The sequence below is a fragment of the Lampetra fluviatilis genome, chromosome 3 (assembly GCF_964198595.1).
Source record: "Lampetra fluviatilis chromosome 3, kcLamFluv1.1, whole genome shotgun sequence".
Taxonomy (NCBI): domain Eukaryota; kingdom Metazoa; phylum Chordata; class Hyperoartia; order Petromyzontiformes; family Petromyzontidae; genus Lampetra; species Lampetra fluviatilis.
In genome coordinates, this window is record NC_136277.1 from 12,656,207 (window position 1) to 12,680,411 (window position 24,205).

The window sequence follows — 24,205 nt, forward strand, 5'->3', positions numbered from 1 at the left end:
TCTGTGTGTGGGGGGGGGGGGTCGTTGTCTGTGTGGGGGGGGGGGGTCGTTGTCTGTGTGGGGGGGGGGGGGTCGTTGTCTGTGTGTGGGGGGGGGGGGTCGTTGTCTGTGTGGGGGGGGGGGTCGTTGTCTGTGTGTGGGGGGGGGGGGGGGGTCGTTTGTCTGTGTGGGGGGGGGGTCGTTGTCTGTGGGGGGGGGGGGTCGTTGTCTGTGTGGGGGGGGGGTCGTTGTCTGTGGGGGGGGGGTCGTTGTCTTTGTGGGGGGGGGGGTCGTTGTCTGTGTGGGGGGGGGGGTCGTTGTCTGTGTGGGGGGGGGGTCGTTGTCTTTGTGTGTGGGGGGTCGTTGTCTTTGTGGGGGGGGGGTCGTTGTCTTTGTGGGGGGGGGGGGTCGTTGTCTTTGTGGGGGGGTCGTTGTCTTTGTGTGGGGGGGGGGTCGTTGTCTGTGTGGGGGGGGTCGTTGTCTTTGTGGGGGGTGGGGTCGTTGTCTTTGTGGGGCGGGGGGGTCGTTTGTCTGTGTGGGGGGGGGGTCGTTGTCATTGTGGGGGGGGGGCGGTCGTTGTCATTGTGGGGGGGGGGGTCGTTGTCATTGTGGGGGGGGGGGGTCGTTGTCTTTGTGGGGGGGGGGTCGTTGTCTTTTGTGTGTGGGGGGGTCGTTGTCTTTGTGGGGGGGGGGGTCGTTGTCTTTGTGGGGGGGGGGGTCGTTGTCTTTGTGGGGGGGGGGTCGTTGTCTTTGTGGGGGGGGGGTCGTTGTCTTTGTGGGGGGGTCGTTGTCTTTGTGTGGGGGGGGGGTCGTTGTCTGTGTGGGGGGGGGTCGTTGTCTTTGTGGGGGGGGGGGGGTCGTTGTCTTTGTGGGGGGGGGGGGTCGTTGTCTGTGTGGGGGGGGGTTGTTGTCATTGTGGGGGGGGGGTCGTTGTCTTTGTGTGGGGGGGGGGGTCGTTGTCATTGTGGGGGGGGGGGGTCGTTGTCATTGTGGGGGGGGGGGTCGTTGTCTTTGTGTGTGGGGGGGGGTCGTTGTCTTTGTGGGGGGGGGGGGTCGTTGTCTTGTGTGGGGGGGGGGGTCGTGTCTTTGTGGGGGGGGGGGGGGTCGTTGTCATTGTGGGGGCGGGGGGGGTCGTTGTCATTGTGGGGGGGGGGGGGGTCGTTGTCTTTTGTGTGCGGGGGGTCGTTGTCATTGTGGGGGGGGGGGTCGTTGTCTTTGTGTGGGGGGGGGGGTCGTTGTCTTTGTGGGGGGGGGGGGTCGTTGTCTTTGTGTGTGGGGGGGGGGTCGTTGTCTTTGTGGGAGGGGGGGTCGTTGTCTGTGTGTGGGGGGGGGGGGTCGTTGTCTGTGTGTGGGGGGGGGGGTCGTTGTCATTGTGGGGGGGGGGGTCGTTGTCTTTGTGGGGGGGGGTCGTTGTCTTTGTGTGGGGGGGGGTATTTGTCTCTGTGTGGGGAGGGGGTCGTTGTCTTTGTGGGGGGGGGTCGTTGTCTTTGTGGGGGGGGGGTCTTTGTCTCTGTGTGGGGGGTGGGTCGTTGTCTTTGTGGGGGGGGTCGTTGTCTTTGTGGGGGTGGTCGTTGTCTCTGTGTGGGGGGGGGGGTCGTTGTCTTTGTGGGGGGGGGTCGTTGTCTTTGTGGGGGGGGGGTCTTTGTCTCTGTGTGGGGGGGGGGTCGTTGTCTTTGTGGGGGGGGGGTCGTTGTCTTTGTGGGGGGGGTCGTTGTCTTTGTGGGGGGGGGGGGTCTTTGTCTCTGTGTGGGGGGGGGTCGTTGTCTTTGTGGGGGGGGTCGTTGTCTTTGTGGGGGGGGTCTTTGTCTCTGTGTGGGGGGGGGGTCGTTGTCTTTGTGGGGGGGGTCGTTGTCTTTGTGGGGGGGGGGGTATTTGTCTCTGTGTGGGGGGGGGTCGTTGTCTTTGTGGGGGGTTCGTTGTCTTTGTGGGGGGGGGGGGTCTTTGTCTCTGTGTGGGGGGTGGGTCGTTGTCTTTGTGGGGGGGGTCGTTGTCTTTGTGGGGGTGGTCGTTGTCTCTGTGTGGGGGGGGGGTCGTTGTCTCTGTGTGGGGGGGGTCGTTGTTTTTGGTGTCCTCCTGGTCTAACACCGTTTTGAGACGAGGCTCAAAAGAAAGCTGTCTCTGGTGTGGACCAATCAGTTTCAAGGACAATGCATATATTATCAGAGCACGTGTTTTGTTTGCAATCTGACCACAAGTATTGTGGTTAATGCAGACACGATTCCTTGTAAAAGGTTTCAGTTCGGTGTTTTACCATCCTAACACCTGTTTTGTTGCCAGAAAAAAAGGGGAAAACCCTATCATCATATTTTGGTACTGGCAAAGGATATCCCATGAGGGTGACGCTGCTTTTCGTTTTTAACGTCAGGAACTTTTAGAGTTTCGAAAGTGTTAAAACACATAAAAGGCAACCCTCGACCTGATAACAATTCACAGTATCAACAAATGCTTCCCCCCCCTACCCTACTGTGCGTTCACGAGTCACTTGAAGGGATCTCAGGCGTAGTTCTGTGATGTCCACTTCCACGGACAACTGTCAGACGCCACTGCTCTGTGATAGGAGATCCGAATGCAATCGTCATCTCATCTTTCGTGACGCACGGTATTTGAGTTCGGCGGCAGCCAAGATTGAGGGAGCGATGAAATCTGCTCGCGTGCAAGGCGCTGGGTGGATTTTTAAAATCCTTTATAACAGGTCCCTGCGGGGTGGGCTGGTAGGAACAAACAAATGAATGGCTATAATAAAATGAAATGGCGGGGGTACAATACGAAGAGAGAGTTTGAGGCCTAGTTCTAGGCTTTAGGCCTAGCTGTAGGCTTTAGGCCGCTGTGAGTTAATTTTTAATTTAAATGTTTTAATTAAAAACTATCTCAGGGAATTATTTAAAAACTATCTCAGGGAATTATAAGGGAATGTTACACTTGTTTAGCCAGGAAAGCCTCACTTGAGTCTAAAGGTTTTTGTAGGGTCCTGCCAAGTGTTTGCAGTAGGGGGCGATGTTGCTACACCTAATCGGACATCGGACGGACGATATAATCTATTGTAGGCTGGTTCACTTCGTTCCTACCAGTATATGTTCCCTTGCTTGCTTGCTTGCGCGCTTACGACCGCGCAAATCTTTCGGTCGTTTTTTAACCCACTTCCCGTGATCCAATCGAGCTGACATTTTGCACACAGACTCCGTTGTGCGTGACAATTTATTTTCGTGAAAAAAAAGATCCAAAATGTTCCACTTTTTAGGAATTTTTTTTTAATATTTAATTTAAAATACCAATGTGATAAAAATGAAACTCTTACTCAAGAAAAACAGAAATGAATAATAAAATTAAACCGATGCCACGCATATAAAGGATTTATAGTGAAAAACTTTGTTTTTACGGGTTAATTTTTTACTGCCGTGGGGAGGGAGGATTGTGAGGGGTGGCGACGTCCTGAGGAGGCCTTCATCCACGGTTGTTGATGATGATAATGATGAAGATGATCAATAGATAGCCCATCATCGATCAGAGGGTCCGTAAAATGACTACCAATTTTGTGGTAAGTCTAAACCAGCGGTCGACCTAATTGGACGAGCTCGCCACCCCGAGGAAGACACTGCCTCTTTCTTTAAATTGTAAAAATAAAGGCCCCTTTGTTTATTGTCACATATTCAGCGTGTGTGTGTGTGTATTAATTATAACGCGGGCAGATTGCAGGTACACTCCTGTCTTTGTTTAGACTAAAAAAAACTATTGCTGGCTCTCAAAATGATTTTCCACGCGTGCCCTGATTTACAAAATATTTGCCAATCCCTCCACCGTGGAATCCCTCACGAATTGCGCAAGAACAAACATTCCTTCCAAATATGTCAACAGCAGCAACAGTCCCAGACCACACCAAGACGACTATAATCAGAACAACAACACAGTCCTTTGATTCGCTTATAATCCATCATGAAGCTCCAGCCTACTTGCTGACTTTTATTATTGTTCTTTTTCCCAAGGCGTCAAAGGCACCCCCACCGACCTATGCAGATTTTTTTTTCTGTTCAGAAGCTGATAAGAAATGATAGCTCACACGAAGTGGCTTATCAACGTTGTCAAGGCCATAGCCATGGAGTCAACATTGGGGGGGACCAAATCTACCAGGGTGTCCCAACCCAGAAAAATATCAAAATTTGAAAACTAATTTCCTGCCAATTCCTGCCTAAAATGTTTAAAAATTCACTAACACATGGGATAGGCTTTATTTTTTTTTACAATCATGTCGAATTGTGTATTGTATTACACTGCTCTGTTTTAACTTTTTTTTGCCATTTCTTGTTTCATTGTGTGTAATGGCAGAGATTAGGGATTAATAAAGTACAACCATAACCACAATCACATAAACAGAAATCGATGCTTGTCAGTTTTGATGTAGTTTCCTTATTCACCAAAGTTCCTGTACCTGACACCATCGCAATCATTGAAGACTTGGTTCATCAAGGACTGAACACTGTGGTGCCCCCTTTGGTGAGACACTGCTTAACCAATACATACTTCACTTGGAATGGAACTTTCTACAAACAAACTGAGCGCACCCCAATGGGCTCCCCCCCTATCTCGAAATTTGAGACTGACGCCATCCAGACTGCTACTTTGCGCCCAACCTTATGGAAGAGGTACGTGGATGACACTTTCGTCATCTGGCCACATGGCCGGCTTGCTCTAGACCAATTCCTCGACCACATCGATTCCATACACCCAGCCATCAGATTTACCATGGAAGTCGAAAAAGATGGCAAGCTACCTTTTTTGGATGTCCTAATACAAAAGAGACCTGATGGTTCAATGAGCCACTCTGTCTACAGGAAAGCCACCCATACGGATGCTTACCTGAAACCAGATTCCCACCACCATCCATCCCAGAAGAATTCCCTCATCAAGACTTTGCACCATAGAGCCCAATGCATCTCTGACCAGGAACACATTGCCAGTGAACTCAAGCACGTACACCAAGCTCTTAAGACTAATGGTTACTCCGACTACACAATCCCATCACTCCAACCATGAAGAAGGACCCTCTTGAGGAGCCATTCAAAACCAATCACCTTACCCGACATTGCGGGGATCACAAAAAATATCTCCAAAATCTTGATTAAACACAAGATCCAGGTCCGATTCAACACATTACATAAACACCATTGGAACCTCATTTACCAGTAAAAAATATGATTATTGTTTTTTTACCCTTCTATCTGGCAACAAAACTGACACCTTTTGGCGTCATCTGGTTCAACACCATGTGAGACTAGGCTCTAAGGAAAGCTGTCTCGAGTGTGGACCAATCAACTTCAAGGACAGTGCATATATTATCGAAGTTATGTTTTTGTTTGCATTAGGGCTGCAGGTATTGTGGTCTATGCAAACATGACTCCTTGTAAAAAAGGTGTCAGTTTTGTTGCCAGATAGAAGGGTAAAAAACCAATGATCACATTACATAAAATTCGTGATCTGATTCCGTCTGTAAAAGATGTGATTCCGGACATACAGTACCCTGGCGTTTACAAACTGAGTTGCCTCTGTGGTAGCAGTTACATTGGAGAAACCAAACGACATGTCTCGGACCGCATCCGTGAACATAAAGCAGACTTGAAACATGGTAGGACCAACACCTCGGCCGTGGCAGATCACTGTTACAATTCAGTGGGCTCACATGACATTGACTTCTCCAAGACAGAGGTTCTCTGCTAGCCATCTGGCTACCATGAGAGATTCGTTCATGAGGCTATCCACATATACAAACACAGAGACAATTTCAACAGAGAAGATGGATTCTGGCTTAGCAATCATTGGAAGGATTTGATCATTCTAGATTTGAAGCTTTCGCGACTGCAAGGATTCGTGCTCTTAGTTCTTTCGGTAAAGTCACGTAGGTAAAAAAATGAAATAAAAATTAATTAAAATGAAACAATAAAATCACGACGTTTCGGAGGCAAGCTAATCTGGCTGTGACGGTCCCACCTGATGACGGAGACTTGTGTTGCCTCCGAAACGTCGTGATTTTATTGTTTTATTTTTTATTAATTTTAATTTCATTTTTTACCTACGTGACTTTACCGAAATAATTAAGAGTAGGATTTGATGAACCATTTCGGGTCTTAATTGATTGTGTTCACGCTTCAGGTGACTTTCAGACCGCATTCCATTCTCTTCCTCTCCCTCCCCTCCTCTTTTCCGAACATAGATGAACTCGTTCATCTGGCCAACGGCCAAATCGCTGTCCGTGGTGCTGACGTTAAGAAAAAAACGCCACTTTTTTTAAATTTTCTTGCCGTAGATTTCACGCCTAATAACGATTGCTTGTGTTGCAGTCGAAACGTCGTGAACATTTTTATTGTTTTATATTTTTATTATTTTATTATTTCCCTTCTACGTGACTTTACCGAAAGAACCAAGAATATAGAAATCTACGCGTTGATTTATATGAAGACAAGTCCAGATATTGTGGCCAAGGTTTAGCAAATTGTTGTTTTTATTTCCATAGCACAGCAATGATTTTTTATAGCAATATATTGAGCATATTTGGATATGTGTGGATGTGCCCCCCCCCCAATATTACAATTACGGTGTTATGTGGAAATGTATAGCAGGAGCCAAATAAGAATCTAAACGCGTGGATGTTGATTCTAAATGTGGAAGGGAAGGCCCAAAGCACTCGGGAGAAAAATCCACGGTGACCAAACAAAGACAAAGATCCCCTCCCCCGTGTAGCCTGTAACAGACTGTAGGGGCAAGTGCTGTTAGCGAGCACCTATGAAGGCCGGCACAGCGCACGAGGGGGTGGGTGGCCAGCACCACGCCCGGCCGCCTTTGTCTCCCTAGTGGCGATGATTACATACCGCATCGGGTAACTCATTTTTTGAGGCTCGGAGCAAAGACGAAATGAGTCCCATTACGACTGATAATGATGATGATGGTGGTGGTATTGATGATGATGATGATAATGATGGTCGTGGTTATGATGATGGTGGTGGTGGTGTTAATCATGATGATGGTGGTAATGATGATGATGGTGGCGGTAATCATGATGATGGTGGTATTGATGATGTTGATGATGATGGTGGTATTGATGATGGTGGTGGCGGTGGTAATGATGATAATGATGGTGGTGGTAATGATTGTGATGGTGGTGGTAATGATGATGATGGTGGTATTGATGGTGGTGGCGGTGGTAATGATGATAATGATGGTGGTGGTAATGATTGTGATGGTCGTGGTGATGATGATGCAGTGGTGATGGTGATAACGATGGTGGTGGTAATGATAATGATTGTGATGATGGTGATGATGATGGTGGTGGTAATGATTGTGATTATCGTGGTGATGATGATGATAATGATGGTGGTGATGATGATGGTGATGGTGGTAATAATGTTGATGATAATGATGGTGATGATGATGGTGGTGATGATGATGATGGTGGTGGTAATGATTGTGATGGTCGTGGTGATGATGATGCAGTGGTGATGGTGATAATGATGGTGGTGGTAATGATTGTGATGATGATAGTGGTAATGATGTTGATGATAATGATGGTGATAATGATGGTGGTGGTAATGATTGTGATGATGATAGTGGTAATGATGTTGATGATAATGATGGTCGTGGTGATGATGATGCAGTGGTGATGGTGATAATGATGGTGGTGGTAGTAATGATAATGATTGTGATTATTGTGATGATGATGATGATGGTGATGATGCAGTGGTGATGGTGATAATGATGGTGGTGGTAATGATAATGATTGTGATGATGGTGATGATGGTGATGATGATGGTGGTGGTAATGATTGTGATGGTCGTGGTGATGATGATGCAGTGGTGATGGTGATAATGATGGTGGTGGTAATGATTGTGATGATGATAGTGGTAATGATGTTGATGATAATGATGGTGATAATGATGGTGGTGGTAATGATTGTGATGATGATAGTGGTAATGATGTTGGTGATAATGATGGTCGTGGTGATGATGATGCAGTGGTGATGGTGATAATGATGGTGGTGGTAATGATAATGATTGTGATTATTGTGATGATGATGATGGTGATGATGCAGTGGTGATGGTGATAATGATGGTGGTGGTAATGATAATGATTGTGATGATGGTGATGATGATGGTGGTGATGATGATGGTGGTGGTAATGATTGTGATGGTCGTGGTGATGATGGTGGTGGTGGTGGTGATGATTGTGATGATAGTGGTAATGATGTTGATGATGATGATGATGGTGGTAATGATGTTGATGATGATGATGGTGGTGATGATGTTGATGATAATGATGGTGGTGATGATGTTGATGATAATGATGGTCGTGGTGATAATGATGCAGTGGTGATGGTGATGATGATGGTGGTGATGATGTTGATGATAATGATGGTCGTGGTGGTGATGATGCAGTGGTGATGATGATAATGATGGTGGTGGTAATGATAATGATTGTAATGATGGTGATGATGGTGGTGATGATGATGGTGATGATGGTGGTGATGATGATAATGATGGTGGTGATGATGCAGTGGTGATGGTGATAATGATGGTGGTGGTAATGATTGTGATGATGGTGATGATGATGGTGGTGGTAATGATAATGATTGTGATGATGGTGATGATGATGGTGGTGGTAATGATAATGATTGTGATGATGGTGATGATGATGGTGGTGGTAATGATAATGATTGTGATGATGGTGATGATGGTGATGATGATGGTGATGATGATGGTAATGATTGTGATGGTCGTGGTGGTGGTAATGATAATGATTGTGATGATGGTGATGATGATGGTGGTGGTAATGATAATGATTGTGATGATGGTGATGATGGTGATGATGGTGATGATGATGGTGATGATGATGGTAATGATTGTGATGGTCGTGGTGGTGGTAATGATAATGATTGTGATGATGGTGATGATGATGGTGGTGGCAATGATAATGATTGTGATGATGGTGATGATGGTGATGATGATGGTGATGATGATGGTAATGATTGTGATGATGGTGATGATGGTGATGATGATGGTGGTGGTAATGATAATGATTGTGATGATGGTGATGATGGTGATGATGATGGTGATGATGATGGTAATGATTGTGATGGTCGTGGTGGTGATGTTGCAGTGGTGATGGTGTTGGTTGCTGGGTGTCAGCGGAATCGATGTCAATTAGAATCGATGACAGATTCGAATACATGGAATCGAAACTCAATTATAAGCTTAAAAATATAAATACGCTATGAGATCTCTTTTACCAGTGGCAAAATATAGTAGTAGGTTTTTACCCTTTTAAACTGGTACAATAAAGGTGTCAGTTTTGTACCAGTTTAAAAGGGTAAAAACCTACTACAATATAAATACACCGCACAATAATACTTTATAAATCACGGAAACCAGGATATGCCCAAGAAGATACTTGGGTACATTGGCCGATGTACTAAATATTTCTTCTTATTTTAAACTTGACAAAAAAACCCACTAATTATATTAATTTATAAATTGAACAATTTTTAAATAACAGATGCAAATTGCCTAAATTCATTACAATTTTTGTATATCTGTAATTTAATTGTAGCAATAAAAATCCTGAATTTTCTATTGAACATCAAAAATAATAATTCTAAAAAATTATTTCGCAAACCACGAATATTCATTTTTGGATCAATAGAACGGAACAAAAATGTTTGTTTTCGTTGTAAAAACATTATATAACACGCGAACATTTACACAACAGCAACGCATTTCACGAGTGCAAATGAACAACACCGCTAAGCAATATCTCTTAGGCGTAATCAACGCGTGCCTGTTGTTAGTAGCAGCAGTAGTAGCCAATTCGGAATCGATTGATCATCGATTTAGCGACGAAAACCTCGAATCCCCACCCCACCCCCCCCCAGCTTTCCATTCATCGAACATCGCGTGAAACGCAGCGGCGATTCCTCTGTCGCTCGATTCACGTGGGATTCGAATCGCGTGCATCACAGAGAGAGAGACACAGAGAGAGAGACACACACAGAGAGAGACACACACAGAGAGAGAGAAGAGAGAGAGCGAGCGAGCGAGCGAAGGAGATGCAATGAACAAGGCAAAGATCGACCGGCGTGGTGAGCCCATGCAGGTAACGCTTCTCCTACGCGATGTCGATGAATGGTGGCAAGATCGACCCTCTGTGTGTGCGCGCGCGCGTGATTGCATATTCCATGCGTGGAAATCTTAACATCGTACGCTCCCATAGAAAATACAACACACACACACAAAGACAAAGATCCCCCGTGTAGGCTGTCACAGACTGTCGGGGCAAGTGCTGTCAGCGAGCGGCACTCGGTGGGGGGTGGGTGGCCAGCACCACGCCCGGCCGCCTTTGTCTCCCCAGTGGCGATGATTTTTACACCCCCTCCCCCCTAATAATTTGAGGCTGAGTGGACCTAAAGATGCGTGTTCGATGTCTCCGTGTGCGCTCGCGTGATGCACGTCCGTACGCGCACATTTTACATCGCACGCGCCCACGGGATTACAATACACACACTGCGACAAAGACAAAGGTCTCCCGTGTAGCCTCTAACAGACCCTAGGGGCAAGTGGCTGTTAGCCGAAACGCTGTAGCTATGATAGGCGGGCACAGCGGCACACGCGAGAGCGGGTCGAATGGCCAATCACCACCACGCCCGGCCGTCTTTGTCTCTCTCCCAGCGGCGACGTTTACGCACCGCTCCCACGTGCTCGTTTTGAGGCTGAGTCGACCTAGGGTGGAGGGCCTAGGTCCGGTGAGCGTGGAATGGAACTCGGCTGACCGGGGTTCGTAACGCAGTCAGCGGATGCGCTAACCACGACACTACCGCTCCCCCGCACCGTAGAATACAACAACACACACACAGAACACACACACACAGAACACACACAGAACACACACAGCACACACACAGCACACACACAGCACACACACAGCACACACAGCACACACACACACAGCACACACACACACAGCACACACACACACAGCACACACACACACAGCACACACACACAGCACACACACACAGCACACACACGTACCCACACAGATGATATATTCAGAGATACATACTTCACAACGTGCTAAAATCTGTACGAATACGATGTCCAAGCTTGCCGACGTGTGTACATGACCGTCGTTCATTCATTCAGCCATACGTTTGTAATGATGATGATGATACGGTCTGTATGTGAATACATAGTACGTACGTACGAATGGATTACGCTGTACAGATGAATGTGTCCTGTAAAGAAGCCATTTAATGCATCTGTTGTAATACACACACACACAGACAAAGATCCCCCGTGTAGCCTGTCACAGACGATAGGGGCAAGTGCTGTTTGCGAGCAGAACCTATTAAGGCCGGCACACGCGGGGGTGGGTGGCCAAACACCACGCCCGGCCGCCTTTGTCTCCCTACAGTGGCGATGTTTATAGACCCATTTGATGGCCGAGTCGACCTAGGGGAGGCCCGGCCACCACATATAATCGTCACATTCACGCATAAGCACACACGCGGCAAGCGTTACGTCTGTCGATCAATTGACGCACGCGCCCAAGAACACGCCCCCATGTGTTGTTCACGCACAATGATGATGATGGTGGTGGTGTGTGTGTGTGTTGTGTGTGTTGTTTACACACACACACAACACACACACACAATGATGATGATGGTGGTGGTGTGTGTGTTGTGTGTGTTGTGTGTGTTGTTTACACACACAACACACACACACAATGATGATGATGGTGGTGGTGTGTGTGTGTGTGTTGTGTGTGTTGTGTGTGTTGTTTACACACACACACAACACACACACAATGATGATGATGGTGGTGGTGTGTGTTGTTCACACAATGATGATGATGATGGTGGTGGTGTGTGTGTTGTGTGTTGTGTGTGTTGTTTACACACACAATGATAATGATGGTGTGTGTGTGTTGTTCACACACACACAATGATGATGATGATGGTGTGTGTGTGTGTGTCACACACACACAATGATGATGATGGTGTGTGTGTGTCACACACACACACAATGATAATGATGATGGTGTGTGTGTGTTGTTCACACACACACAATGATAATGATGGTGTGTGTGTGTGTGTTGTTCACACACACACACACACAATGATGATGATGATGATGGTGTGTGTGTGTGTCACACACACCATCCGTACACATCTCGATTTATATTTTTTTTATAAAAAAGACAAAGATCCCCCGTGTAGCCTTTCACAATAGTCTTGTTTGGTGGGAGGGCAAGTGCTGTTAGCGAGCGGCATCTATAAAGGCCCGGTGCTGTGGCACACGAGGGGGTGGGTGGGTGGGTGGCCGACACCACGCCCAGCCGCCTTTGTCTCCCTAAGCGGCGCTTCAGATAATCGTCGAGGCCGTGACCTGGTTTCGTAGCGCAGCGCGCTAACCGTTGCGCCACCGCTCGATTCATAACAAAGACAAAGATCCCCCGTGTAGCCTGTAACAGACTGTAGGGGCCAAGTGCTTTTAGCGAGCACCTATGAAGGCCGGAACGGTACACGAGGGGAAGGTGGCCAGAACCACGCCCGAGTGGCGATGTTTACTACACACCGCACCAGGTACTCATTTGAGGCTGAGTCGACCTAGGGGAGGCCCAGGACCGATTCAGAAAATTGTCACTGGGTGTTGGCTGTGAGCGGGAATCGAACCCTTGTCGACGGGTTCGTAGCGCAGCGCGCTAACCACTGCACTACCGCTCCCCACAAGCAAACCAAGCACACACACACATACACACATACACACACACATACACACACACACATACACACACAAACACACATACACACACATACACACACATACACACACAACAACCGCCTTTCGCCACTAAGTGGCGGTGACGTCACCACGACGCTTGTGCCAGGCCATGTGCACCTTGAGGCCACGTGAAGTGTCGAACGCCCGCTGGCAGGAGGTCACGGGGCAGACCCAGCAGTTGCCACGGGTCGACTGACCGAGATGAGTGGCTGATGCACCACCTGTGCCCCCTACTGTACCAACTTGCTGTGCTTTAGCCACCCGGCGCTCCGCTCATTGTTGTGAGCGTCGCTCCTCCGCCCTCCGTTGTTGTTGGAGGGCGACTGCCTCCAATTGTCCAGTAGCGCCCTTCACGAGCCTCCTCCACAGAGGCCGATCTTGACACCGCTGGTGCCAGTCATCGGCAAGTCCACTCAGCTCCACGTCCTCCTGTACCACATCACTCCATCTCTTCTCTAGCCCGTGCCGCGCCCATTTAGCCCCCTCGATCCAGCCGAACAAAATCTGTTTAGGCATGCGGTGGCTGGGCATGCGGGCTACATGACCCAGCCAACACAGCCTTGCCTGCCGGAGGAGCTCACCGATGGGACTTTGCCCAGATCTTTCAAGGATTTGTGAGTTCCTCACACAATCCAGCCTGGTTAAACCCAGGATGGATCGTAGGCAGGCCAGCCTAAATGTTTCCAACTAGCGAAGATGCTCCAATAGGGGGGTCCACGTTTGCAAGCGTAGAGAAAGGAGGGAATGACTGTGGCCGAGAAGACCTGAAGCTTCGTGAGGAGCGACAGACCAGGTAGCTTCCACACAGCGTTACGCAACCAATGAAAAGATATTGCCACTCGACTGATTCGGAGTGAGACCTCTGCTGTTAAACTGGAGCCGGTCATAAGCACACTGCTCAGGTATGGGAAACTCTCCACTCTCTCCACTACTGCCCCGTCACCGATTGGGAGTTTGGGGGGGTGGAGTGTCCGATGGTACAAAATACCCAGGCAGGTGCTTAGTTTTGGTGGGGCTGATGGTAAGGCCCCACCTCTTAGTGGCACGCTCCAGTCTCAGCAGCGGCGTCTCCAACTCCTCCTCTGAATGAGCAGCTATTACCAAATCATCAGCATAACCCATAACGTGGTTGACCAATAGGGAGCCATCCCTTTATCGCACCAGGGCATCGATCAGCCTCCCATTATATCTGTACCAAATGGAAATTCCCCCGGTACAGCTATTGAAGGCTTCACGAACTACGTGGTCAAAATAGATGTTAAATAATGTGGGAGCCAGAGGACATCCCTGTCGCACCCCAAGGTGTACAGGGAAAGGCTCTGACTCCCGGCCACGTAGTTTTACCCGGGCCCGCTCACCATCATGAAGGTCCTTAATGATCGTGAGCAGAGGGTCAGGGACTCCGAAATCACGAAGAACAACCCAGAGCCCAGGCCTACTGATGGTATCATAGGCCTTGACCAGGTCAATAAAGCAGAGATGTAGGTCTTGTTGAAATTCCCTACACCTCTGCTGTAGCAGACGGACAGAGAATATGGCATCTGTGCAGGACCGCCCTTTCCTGAAACCGCATTGGGGCTCCGCAAGCCTCTCCTCAGCGTGCCTAGCAAGGCGATGTTGAATAATCTTTGCCAGGACCTTTCCCGGCACACTGAGGAGTGAGATGCCCCTGTAGTTGTTACAGTCTGTGCGGTCCCCCTTCTTAAAGAGGGGGACCACCAGGGCATCCTTACAATCCTGCGGAACCCGTCCAGACTGTTGTTATGATGTCATATAGGGCAGTCTGTGCACAAGTGCCACCCTCCCTCAGCATTTCGCTTGGGAGATCATCTTTGCCCGGTGCCTTTCCTGGTCTCAGACTCTGCATCGCCTTCAGTACTTCCTCAACAGATGGCACCTCAGCCAGCCACTCACAGGGTGTGACTTCTTCCAATACTTGAGGCACCGCAGCCTCAGCAGGGTCATACCCACTTTGTACCATGATATTTTCCTGGCTGAGGGATTTCCCCTCCCCCAGGACCTCACAGAAATGCTCAGCAAATCTGCAAACCTGTTCCTGGGGATCAGAGATTGGATCACCGTTTTCCCCCTAATGATGGTAATAGGTGTGGTGCTGCAGGTTACTTTTTTGATGGAGTTAAATAGTGATTTGTGATCGCGGGCCATTGAGGCAGACTCCATCTCCTCAACAACCCGCGACCACCACCCATCCTTGCAGCGCCTTACGGCTCTCCGAACCTCCGAGCGAAGGCTGCGGTAAGCCTCCTCATTCTCTGACGTGGGATGCTGTAGCCGATGAAAGTGGGCCTGTCGCTTTTTCTCAACTATCCTGAACACCTCCTCTATCAGCCAAGGTCTCTGGGGAGGTCTGGACTGCGTACCTAAAGCAGCCATTGCAGCTGCATGAGCCACAGTCCTAAACGTCGCCCATTTACCCTCGACATCAGGAGGAGTGGGGGACGATGCCAACCCCAGCCGCAAGCGATCATGAAATTCTCGCTTGCAACTTTCATCAACTAACTGAGACCAGGCCACTTTAGGTTGGAATGGGGTCCTGGGTGTACACCCACCACCGGAGTGGAAGAATGGCAGGCGCATCTTACAGATGACTAGTCGATGGTCAGAGGGCAGATCAGCTCCACAGTAGGTCCTGGTGTCAAGGACATGGGCTCGCATCTGCTGGTCCGTCACTATGTAGTCCAGCAGATGTTCTTGCTTGGACACGGCATGCATCCATGATGTTGTGTGGATGCGCCGATGCCGGAAGAGCGTGTTTGGTAATTACAAGCCCATGGGCTGCACAAAATCTAGCAGCCTCCTACCAGCACTTATCGCCTCCGGTTGATTGGAAGGCGAGCGCAAAATTGCCTGGGGCTTACAGCTTCCCACACCTCACCGTCACGCTCCCACACCTACTTCATTCTTTTGTTCAGAAGAAGAGCCTCACCCTGTTGTTTGGCAGTTTCCTGCCCCGAGTAGAGGACTGTCCACCCCTCATGGTGGCAGGAGCCAGAACCGGTCTACCAGACCTCCTGAATGCCACAGAGATCCAGGCGGTACCGGTCCAGCTCCCGACAGAGGAGTGGCAGCCTCTCCTCCGCAGTAAGCGTTCGAACATTCCACATGGCCACACGAAGTGGTTTTTCGTTGTTTCTGGAGGAGCCCCGAGGGTAAAGATTAAATCTCCTGGCTCCGCCAATTGGGGTTTGGCCAGGAGACGTCATAGATACCTGTCCTCCCGGGGCCTCCGGCACAAGCCTATTAGTTACACTAGGTTGTTGGGGGGCACCTATGGCACCCCCGCACAACCACAGCCTGCAGCGTCCCCCAACAACCACAGCCTGCGGCACCCCCCAACAACCACAGCCTGCAGCGTCCCCCAACAACCACAGCCTGCGGCACCCCCCAACAACCACAGCCTGCAGCGTCCCCCAACAACCACAGCCTGCGGCACCCCCCAACAACCACAGCCTGCAGCGTCCCCCAACAACCACAGCCTGCGGCACCCCCCAACAACCACAGCCTGCAGCGTCCCCCAACAACCACAGCGTGCGGCGGCCCCCAACAGACTGGTCAAGTAAATCCTTACGATCCACTCGCTCAGCGTGCGGTGGGCCTTCATCCAGCAGTGGATTTAAGCACCAAAAAAACTCGAGTTCTAATGTAATGGACAGAGCACGGCTCTCCCTCAGGGCAGCAGAGGAGCGAGCACGGTTCTGCCTCAGGGCAGCGGTGGAGAGAGTGCGTCTGGCTCCCTCAGGGCAGCAGTGGAGACAGCGCGGCTCTCCCTCGAGCCAGCAGTGGAGAGCACGGGGGTCCCTCAGGGCAGTAGTGGACGGAGCACGGCTCTGCCTCCCTCTGACTCACCCGTCTTCTCTGAGCTGCATGCTATTGTGTGCGAGTGAGTTGTACGCCTTTTGGCGTCATCTGGTCCAACACCAATGGAGACTAGGCTCTAAAGAAAGCTGTCTCGGGTGTGGACCAATCAACTTCAAGGACAGTGCATATCATTATCATCATCAAAGTTGTTTATTTTTGTTTGCATTTTGACTGCTTGTGTTGTGGTTATTTCAAACATGATGCCTTGTATAGAGGTGTCAGTTTTTGTACCAGTTGAAAGGGTAAAACCCTATCATTATATTTTGCCACTGGTAAAGGAGGTCTCATAGTGTAAATGCTTACCCCGAGCTTTTAATACTCTGATAGTGCGCTGTCTTTGAGTTGTATGCCTTTTGGCGTCATCTGGTCCAACACCATGTGAGACGAGGCTCTAAGAAAAGCTGTCTCGGGTGTGGACCAATCAACTTCAAGGACAGTGCTTATCATTATCAGAGTTGTTTTTTTTTGTTTGCATTTTGACTTCTTGTGTTGAGGTTATTGCAAACATGATGCCTTGTATAAAGGTGTCAGATTTTGTACCAGTTAAAAGGGTAAAAACCTCCTACTATATTTTGCCACTGGTAAAGGAGGTCTCATAGTGTGAGTGAGTGTGAGTGAGCTGTGTGTATGAGTGAGCTGTGTGTATGAGTGGATCGACCGTCAGCTTCCGTGGCTGTGTCTCCGGCGCTGTGGCCGTGATGTTGCTGCTTCTCGGGCTTCCGAGGTGTGGGACGCACCACAACAACACGAATTGGGCCACTCGCAGTCACGTGACGCACTTCAACCAATCCGGGGGCGTTAATCACAGTCACAGAAGGACAGATCTGGGCTATTATAGATGTGTATATTTAATTCGTGGTTTCGTGGTAATTAATTGAAGGTGGAGTGGTCACCAGCCCCTTGCACCCGTCCAGAGCCCCCGTTTAGCCACTGTGGTGGTCACAGACGCCATGAGGGGAGAGGCCAATCGGCATTGGCCCTCCATCCACAGCACTGCCCACGACAGAGTTGCCCGTCCGCCACCGCGAGGAGGTCGGGGGTTGTTTTTGCCGGTGCCCATCCCACGCGCGCACTCACACACTGTCAGGGTTGGGCAACGAAGTTCAATCCCTTCACGCGTCCCATCAGCCACGTACGCCGCCGTCCGTCCGCCCACTGAGTGCATCACCGACTCGGATATCAGAATATTTACGTGACACTGGAGGAATCTGATGAGCTATAAAGGTCATTTAACCCCACACATGCTGCCCGGTCCGGAGCACGGGGGTGGGAACGTCGCAACAACAAACACAGGACACAAATTCTAGATTTGAAGCTTTCTTGACTGCAAGTATTCATATTCTTAGGTTGTTTCGGTAAAGTCACGTAGGTTAAACATTAAAATTAAAATTTAATAAAAGTAAAATAAAAATAAAATAAAAATCACGACGTTTCGGAGGCAACACAAGCTTCCGTCTTCAGGTGGAACCGTCACAGCCACCTGAAGACGGAAGCTTGTGTTGCCTCCGAAACGTCGTGATTTTTATTTTATTTTTATTTTACTTTCATTAATTTTAATTTTAATTTTTTACCTACGTGACTTTACCGAAAAAAGCTAGGAACAGGACACAAACACGACAGGGGAGTGAAAAGTCGAGGAAAATGTCAACAATTCACTGAAATGTACAAAGAAAATTTAACTAAAATATTTAAACAAAAAAATCTTACCAGAAGCGACCTGGCCACACCCTACAAATGACAGCTCAACGAATTTTTTTTTTCAATTTAAAGCTTTCGTGACTGCAGGGATTCATCTTCTTGGTTCTTTCGGTAAAGTCACGTAGAATGGAAATAATGAAAGAATAAAAATAAAACATAATAAAATAATTTTCACGACGTTTCGGCCACAACGCAAGCAGCCGTCCTCAGGTGAAGAACAGGTCTGTCGTGAGAATTATTTTATTATGTTTTATTTTTATTATTTTATTATTTCCACTCTACGTGACTTTACCGAAAGAACCAAGAAGATGAATTGGTTTTTTTTTTATCACGCGGACATTAATAGCAGCGAAGTGATCTAAGTAATATCGCCATCCGGCTGTCAATCCACGTGTCCATCCATCACACGCGTCCTGCACGAATTCATTCATACAAGCGGCCAACGAGTTTCTCATACACACAACAGACAAAGCCCCCCCCCCCTCCATGTATAACCTCAACAGACTGTTGGGGCAAGTGCTGTTAGCGAGCAGCACCTGTGAAGGCCGGGCACTGTGACACACGAGAGGGTGTGGGTGGCCAGTACCACCACGCCCGGCCGCCTTTGTCTCTCCTCGTTTGAGGCTGAGTCGACCTAGGGGAGGCCCATGACCGTTTCAGATAATCGCACACGGGCGTTGGCCGTGAGCGGGAATCGAACTCGTGCGGCCGGGTTTGGGTTTCGCGCAGTGCGCTAACCACTACGCCACCATTACTAATAGGGGTTTTCCCCCCTTTTTTTTCTGGCAACAGAATTGACACCTTTTGCAAGGAATCATGCTTACATTAACCAAATGCAAACAAAAAAACAATACTCTGATCATTTATGCATTGTCCATGAAACTGGTGTGGACCAATCAGTTTAAAAGACGATGCACAAATGATCAGAGTATTGTTTTTCGTTTGCATTTGACTGCAAGTATTGTGGTTAATGTAAGCGTGATCCCTTGCAAAATGTGTCAGTTTTGTTGCCAGAAAAAAAGGGGGAAAACCCCTATTTAGTACACTACGCCACCGTTCCCCCCACAAGGCGCACGCGATCGCTTATTCATTCACCAACCTGCCCATTCATCGCTTCATTCACCCGTCCCCCTCAATGCCGCCGTTTATTCATTCACAGGCGCGCCGCGCATTCGTACGTGCACGCGTCGTGATGTAACGACGCTTTCGTTCGCTGAATAACGAACGATTCCATCGTTCCCGACCGAGCATCCGTCGGCTCTTTCGTCTATCGATCGCTCGTACCTCCAACGCATCCGTCCGGGCCATTTCATTCATTTCGTGAGGTCATTCACCCAGCGAATAATTCATTAACCCCACGCAACCACAAGCACACCAACCACTCCCCCCCCCCCCCGTATATTCATTAATTCATTCGGTCATTTCATTAAAATGTGTCCCGATCGCCTAGGCCTTCGACGCGACAATTCGCGCGAGCACGTTGATCCTTCATTCATTCATTCGTCCTTCACGCCTTCATCATATTCACCCGCCAGTTAATTAATTTCGTTCGAAACCACGCGAGGTTCGATTCGGCCACATTCGCGTGTGGCCTCTCGCGCTCCGCTCAAGAACGCGACGACGTGCGGATGCGACCGATCAAAATGTAATCGATCCATCAAATAATAGCTCCGTTGGTTAATTGATTAATTTGAGTACAGTGCAGCGCTGTTATATCCGTGCACACTGCCGTGGTGGTGATGGTGGTGATGGTGATGGGGGTGGTGGTGTTGATGAAGGTGGTGAAGGTGGTGGTGAAGGTGGTGGTGGTGATGATGGTGTTGATTAAGGTGTTGATGATGGTGTTGGTGATGGTGGTGTTGGTGATGGTGGTGGTGATGATGGTGTTGATGATGGTGTTGATGGTGGTGTTGGTGGTGGTGATGAGTGTGTTGATGATGGTGTTGATGGTGGTGTTGATGAAGGGGGTGATGGTGATGGTGGTGATGATGATGGTGTTGATGGTGGTGGTGATGGTGTTGATTAAGGTGATGATGGTTGTGATGGTGGTGATGATGATGGTGGTGTGAATGATGATGATGATGATGATGGTGATGATGGTGATGATGATGATGGTGATGATGGTGGTGGTGATGATGATGGTGGTGATGAAGGTGGTGATGGTGGTGATGGTGGTAGTTTTTTTGGGTCTTGCGCGAAGTAATTGGACTGTGATGATGATGGCGGTAATGACTGTACTGTAAGGGGTTTGTTCAATGATGATGGTGGTGGTGGTGATGTTAAAATTAGGATGATGATGATACTGATGCCTGCACGGCAGTCGGTCGCGGTGATGATGGTGGTGGTAGTCGTCATGATGGTGGTGGTAGTGGTAATGGTTATATAATGATGATGTTGGTGATTATGACGATGATTATTCAAGTGACAGTGATGATAACACTGGTGGTGGTGGTGGTAAGTGGCGTTAGAATGACGATGGTGATGATGATGGTTCGGATGAATGTACATCGGTGGGCAGTGATAGTGGTGATGATGGTGGTGATGATGATGGTTCGGATGAATGTACATCGGTGGGCAGTGATAGTGGTGATGATGGTGGTGATGATGATGGTTCGGATGAATGTACATCGGTGGGCAGTGATAGTGGTGATGATGGTGGTGATGATGATGGTTCGGATGAATGTACATCGGTGGGCAGTGATAGTGGTGATGATGGTGGTGATGATGATGGTTCGGATGAATGTACATCGGTGGGCAGTGATAGTGGTGATGATGGTGGTGATGATGGTTCGGATGAATGTACATCGGTGGGTAGTGACAGTGGCTATGATGGTGGTGATGATGGTGAGATAATGATGATGTTGGTGATCATGACGATGATTATTTAATAGCGACTGTGATGGTGATTCTGCTGCTGCTGGCGGTGGTGGTGTTAGAATGACGCTGGTGATGGTGGAGATGATGGTGGTGGTGTTGATGAAGATGGTGATGGTGTTGATGATGGTGTTGATGATGGTGGTGATGATGGTGATGATGCTGCTGCTGGCGGTGGTATTGTTAGAATGACGATGGTGTTGATGATGTTGATGGTGGTGGTGTTGATGAAGATGGTGATGGTGTTGATGATGGTGGTTATGATGGTGGTGATGATGGTGATGGTGGTGGTGATTCTGCTGCTGCTGGCAGTGGTGTTGTTAGAATGACGATGGTGATGGTGGTGATGATGATGGTGTTGATGAAGATGGCGATGGTGGTGGTGATGGTGTTGATGATGGTGGTGATGATGGTGATGATGCTGCTGCTGGCGGTGGTATTGTTAGAATGGCGATGGTGTTGATGATGTTGATGGTGGTGGTGTTGATGAAGATGGTGATGGTGTTGATGATGGTGGTTATGATGGTGGTGATGATGGTGATGGTGGTGGTGCTGGCGGTGGTGTTGTTAGAATGACGATGGTGATGGTGGTGATGATGATGGTGTTGATGGTGTTGATGAAGATGGGGATGATGGTGGTGGTGATGGTGATGATGGTGATGATGCTGCTGCTGGCGGTGGTGTTGTTAGAATGACGCTGGTGATGGTGGTGATGATGATGGTGTTGATGGTGTTGATGAAGATGGGGATGATGGTGGTGGTGATGGTGATGATGGTGATGATGCTGCTGCTGGCGGTGGTGTTGTTAGAATGACGCTGGTGATGATGATGGTGGTGATGGTGGTGATGATGGTGGTGATGATGATGGTGATTCATTTTCCAGCGTATGTTATTTTGTTTGACCGGGGAACATTTTCCCGAGTGACCCCCCCCCCGCCGCCACTGCCCGGCTCACCGAAATGACAAAAGCCGAAACGAGCGCGAATCGGGACGAGGAAAAAACGATGACGCTCGCGATGCTGACGGTTACAGACGAGTGAGTCACGGTGATGGTGGTGGTGATGTCATCGTGGTGGGGAGGGGGGTGGGGGTGATGTTGTTACCGTGACGACGACGATGATGGTGATGATGATGGTGATGATGATGGTGCTTATCTCTGTAGTATAGTGGCACTGATGATGATGGTGGTGGTGTTGATGAAGATGGTGATGAAGGTGATGATTGTGTTGATGATGATTGTGTTGATGATGATGATGGTGGTGGTGGTGATGTTGTTACCGTGACGACGACGATGATGGTGATGATGATGGTGCTAATCTCTGTAGTATAGTGGCACTGATGATGATGGTGGTGGTGATGATGATGGTGGTGGTGATGATGATGGTGATGATGGTGATGATGGTGATGATGATGATGGTGGTGGTGATGATGATGATGGTGGTGATGGTGATGATGATTGTGTTGATTATGATGGTGGTGGTGGTGATGATGATGATGATGATGGTGGTGGTGATGTCATCGTGATGGGGAGGGGGGTGGTGATGTTGTTACCGTGACGACGACGATGATGGTGATGATGATGGTGCTTATCTCTGTAGTATAGTGGCACTGTTGATGATGGTGGTGGTGGTGAAGATGGTGATGAAGGTGATGATTGTGTTGATGATGCTGATGATGGTGATGGTGGTGATGATGATGATTGTGGTGGTGATGATGATGATGGTGGTGATGATGATGGTGATGATGTTGATGAAGATGGTGATGAAGTTGATGATTGTGTTGATGATGATGATGATGATGGTGGTGATGATGGTGATGATGTTGATGATGATGGTGGTGATGGTGATGGTAGTGATGATGGTGGTGGTGATGATGGTGGTGATGATGATGGTGGTGATGATGGTGGTGGTGATGATGGTGGTGATGAAGATGTTGATGATGTTGATGATGATGATGGTGATAATGATGGTGGTGATGATGGTGATGGTGATGATGATGATGGTGGTGATGATGATGGTGGTGATGATGATGATGGTGGTGATGATGATAGTGGTGATGAAGGTGATGATTGTGTTGATGATGGTGGTGTTGATGATGATGTTGATGAAGATGATGGTGATGATGATGTTAATGATGATGATGGTGATGATGATGTGCCTCCCGTTTCCAGCGCTAGGGTTGAGGATGAGGCTCGGGCGCTAATTCATGGTGATTGGTGGTCGTGACGCGGCACCCGAGGCGCTAACAGACCACTTCACCTCGATGGGGCTTTTCGCGTGATGCAGATTTCAAGTGGCTTGCGTTCTCACCAACACAGCACTCGTGCGTGTGCGTGCGTCTCTGCGGCGTGCGTCTCTGCGGTGTGCGCGCGTGTTCGACCCTACCCCCAGGTCTGTCGCTCCGCACGAAGCTTCGGATGTCCTCTCGGCCACGGTCATGCGCCCCCCCCCCTCCCTCCCTTCTCTACGCTTGTGGAACGTGGACCCCCTCCCCCCCCCTCTGCTGGAACATCTGCGCCGGTTCGAAATATTTGGGCTGGCACGCCTCTGATCCATCCTGGGTTTAACCTTGCAGGCCGGTTCGTGTGAGGAGCTCACAGATCCTTGAAAGATCTGGACACATTCCCATCGGTGAGCTCCTCCGGCGGGCAAGGCTGCGTTGGCTGGTTCGTGTAGCCCGCATGACAAGCCACCACATGCCCCCAAGCAGATTCTGTTTGGCTGCATAGAGGGGGCTAAACGGGCACGACATGGGCTGGAGGATAGATGGACTGATGCGGTAGGGGAAAGTGTGGAGCTGAGTGGACTTGCTGATGACCGGTACCAGCGGTGTTAAGATCGGCCTTTGTGGAGGAGGCTCGTGAAGGACGCTGCTACTGGGCAGTTGGAGGCAGTCGCCCTCCAGCAACAACGGAGGGCGGAGGAGCGACGCTCACAACAACGAGCGGAGCGCCGGGC

General features: G+C 49.2%; 2 protein-coding genes across 5 annotated transcripts in view; one reads left to right on the forward strand and one right to left on the reverse strand.

Annotated features, from left to right (window-relative positions):
- The window catches only part of WLS (Wnt ligand secretion mediator), a 109,611-nt gene that overhangs the window by 55,809 nt on the left and 29,597 nt on the right, over positions 1–24,205 (reverse strand). The window lies entirely within an intron of this gene.
- LOC144952978 (GTP-binding protein Di-Ras2-like) overlaps positions 9,944–24,205 on the forward strand; it is a 31,064-nt gene continuing 16,802 nt past the window's right edge. The window contains exon 1 of one of the 2 annotated variants that reach the window (XM_078883464.1): positions 9,944–10,110. The gene's annotated coding sequence lies outside the window, so the exon portion shown is untranslated. Of the gene's footprint in view, positions 10,111–10,700; positions 10,788–24,205 lie in introns of those variants that run through there. The other variant, XM_078883471.1, reaches the window with a different exon arrangement.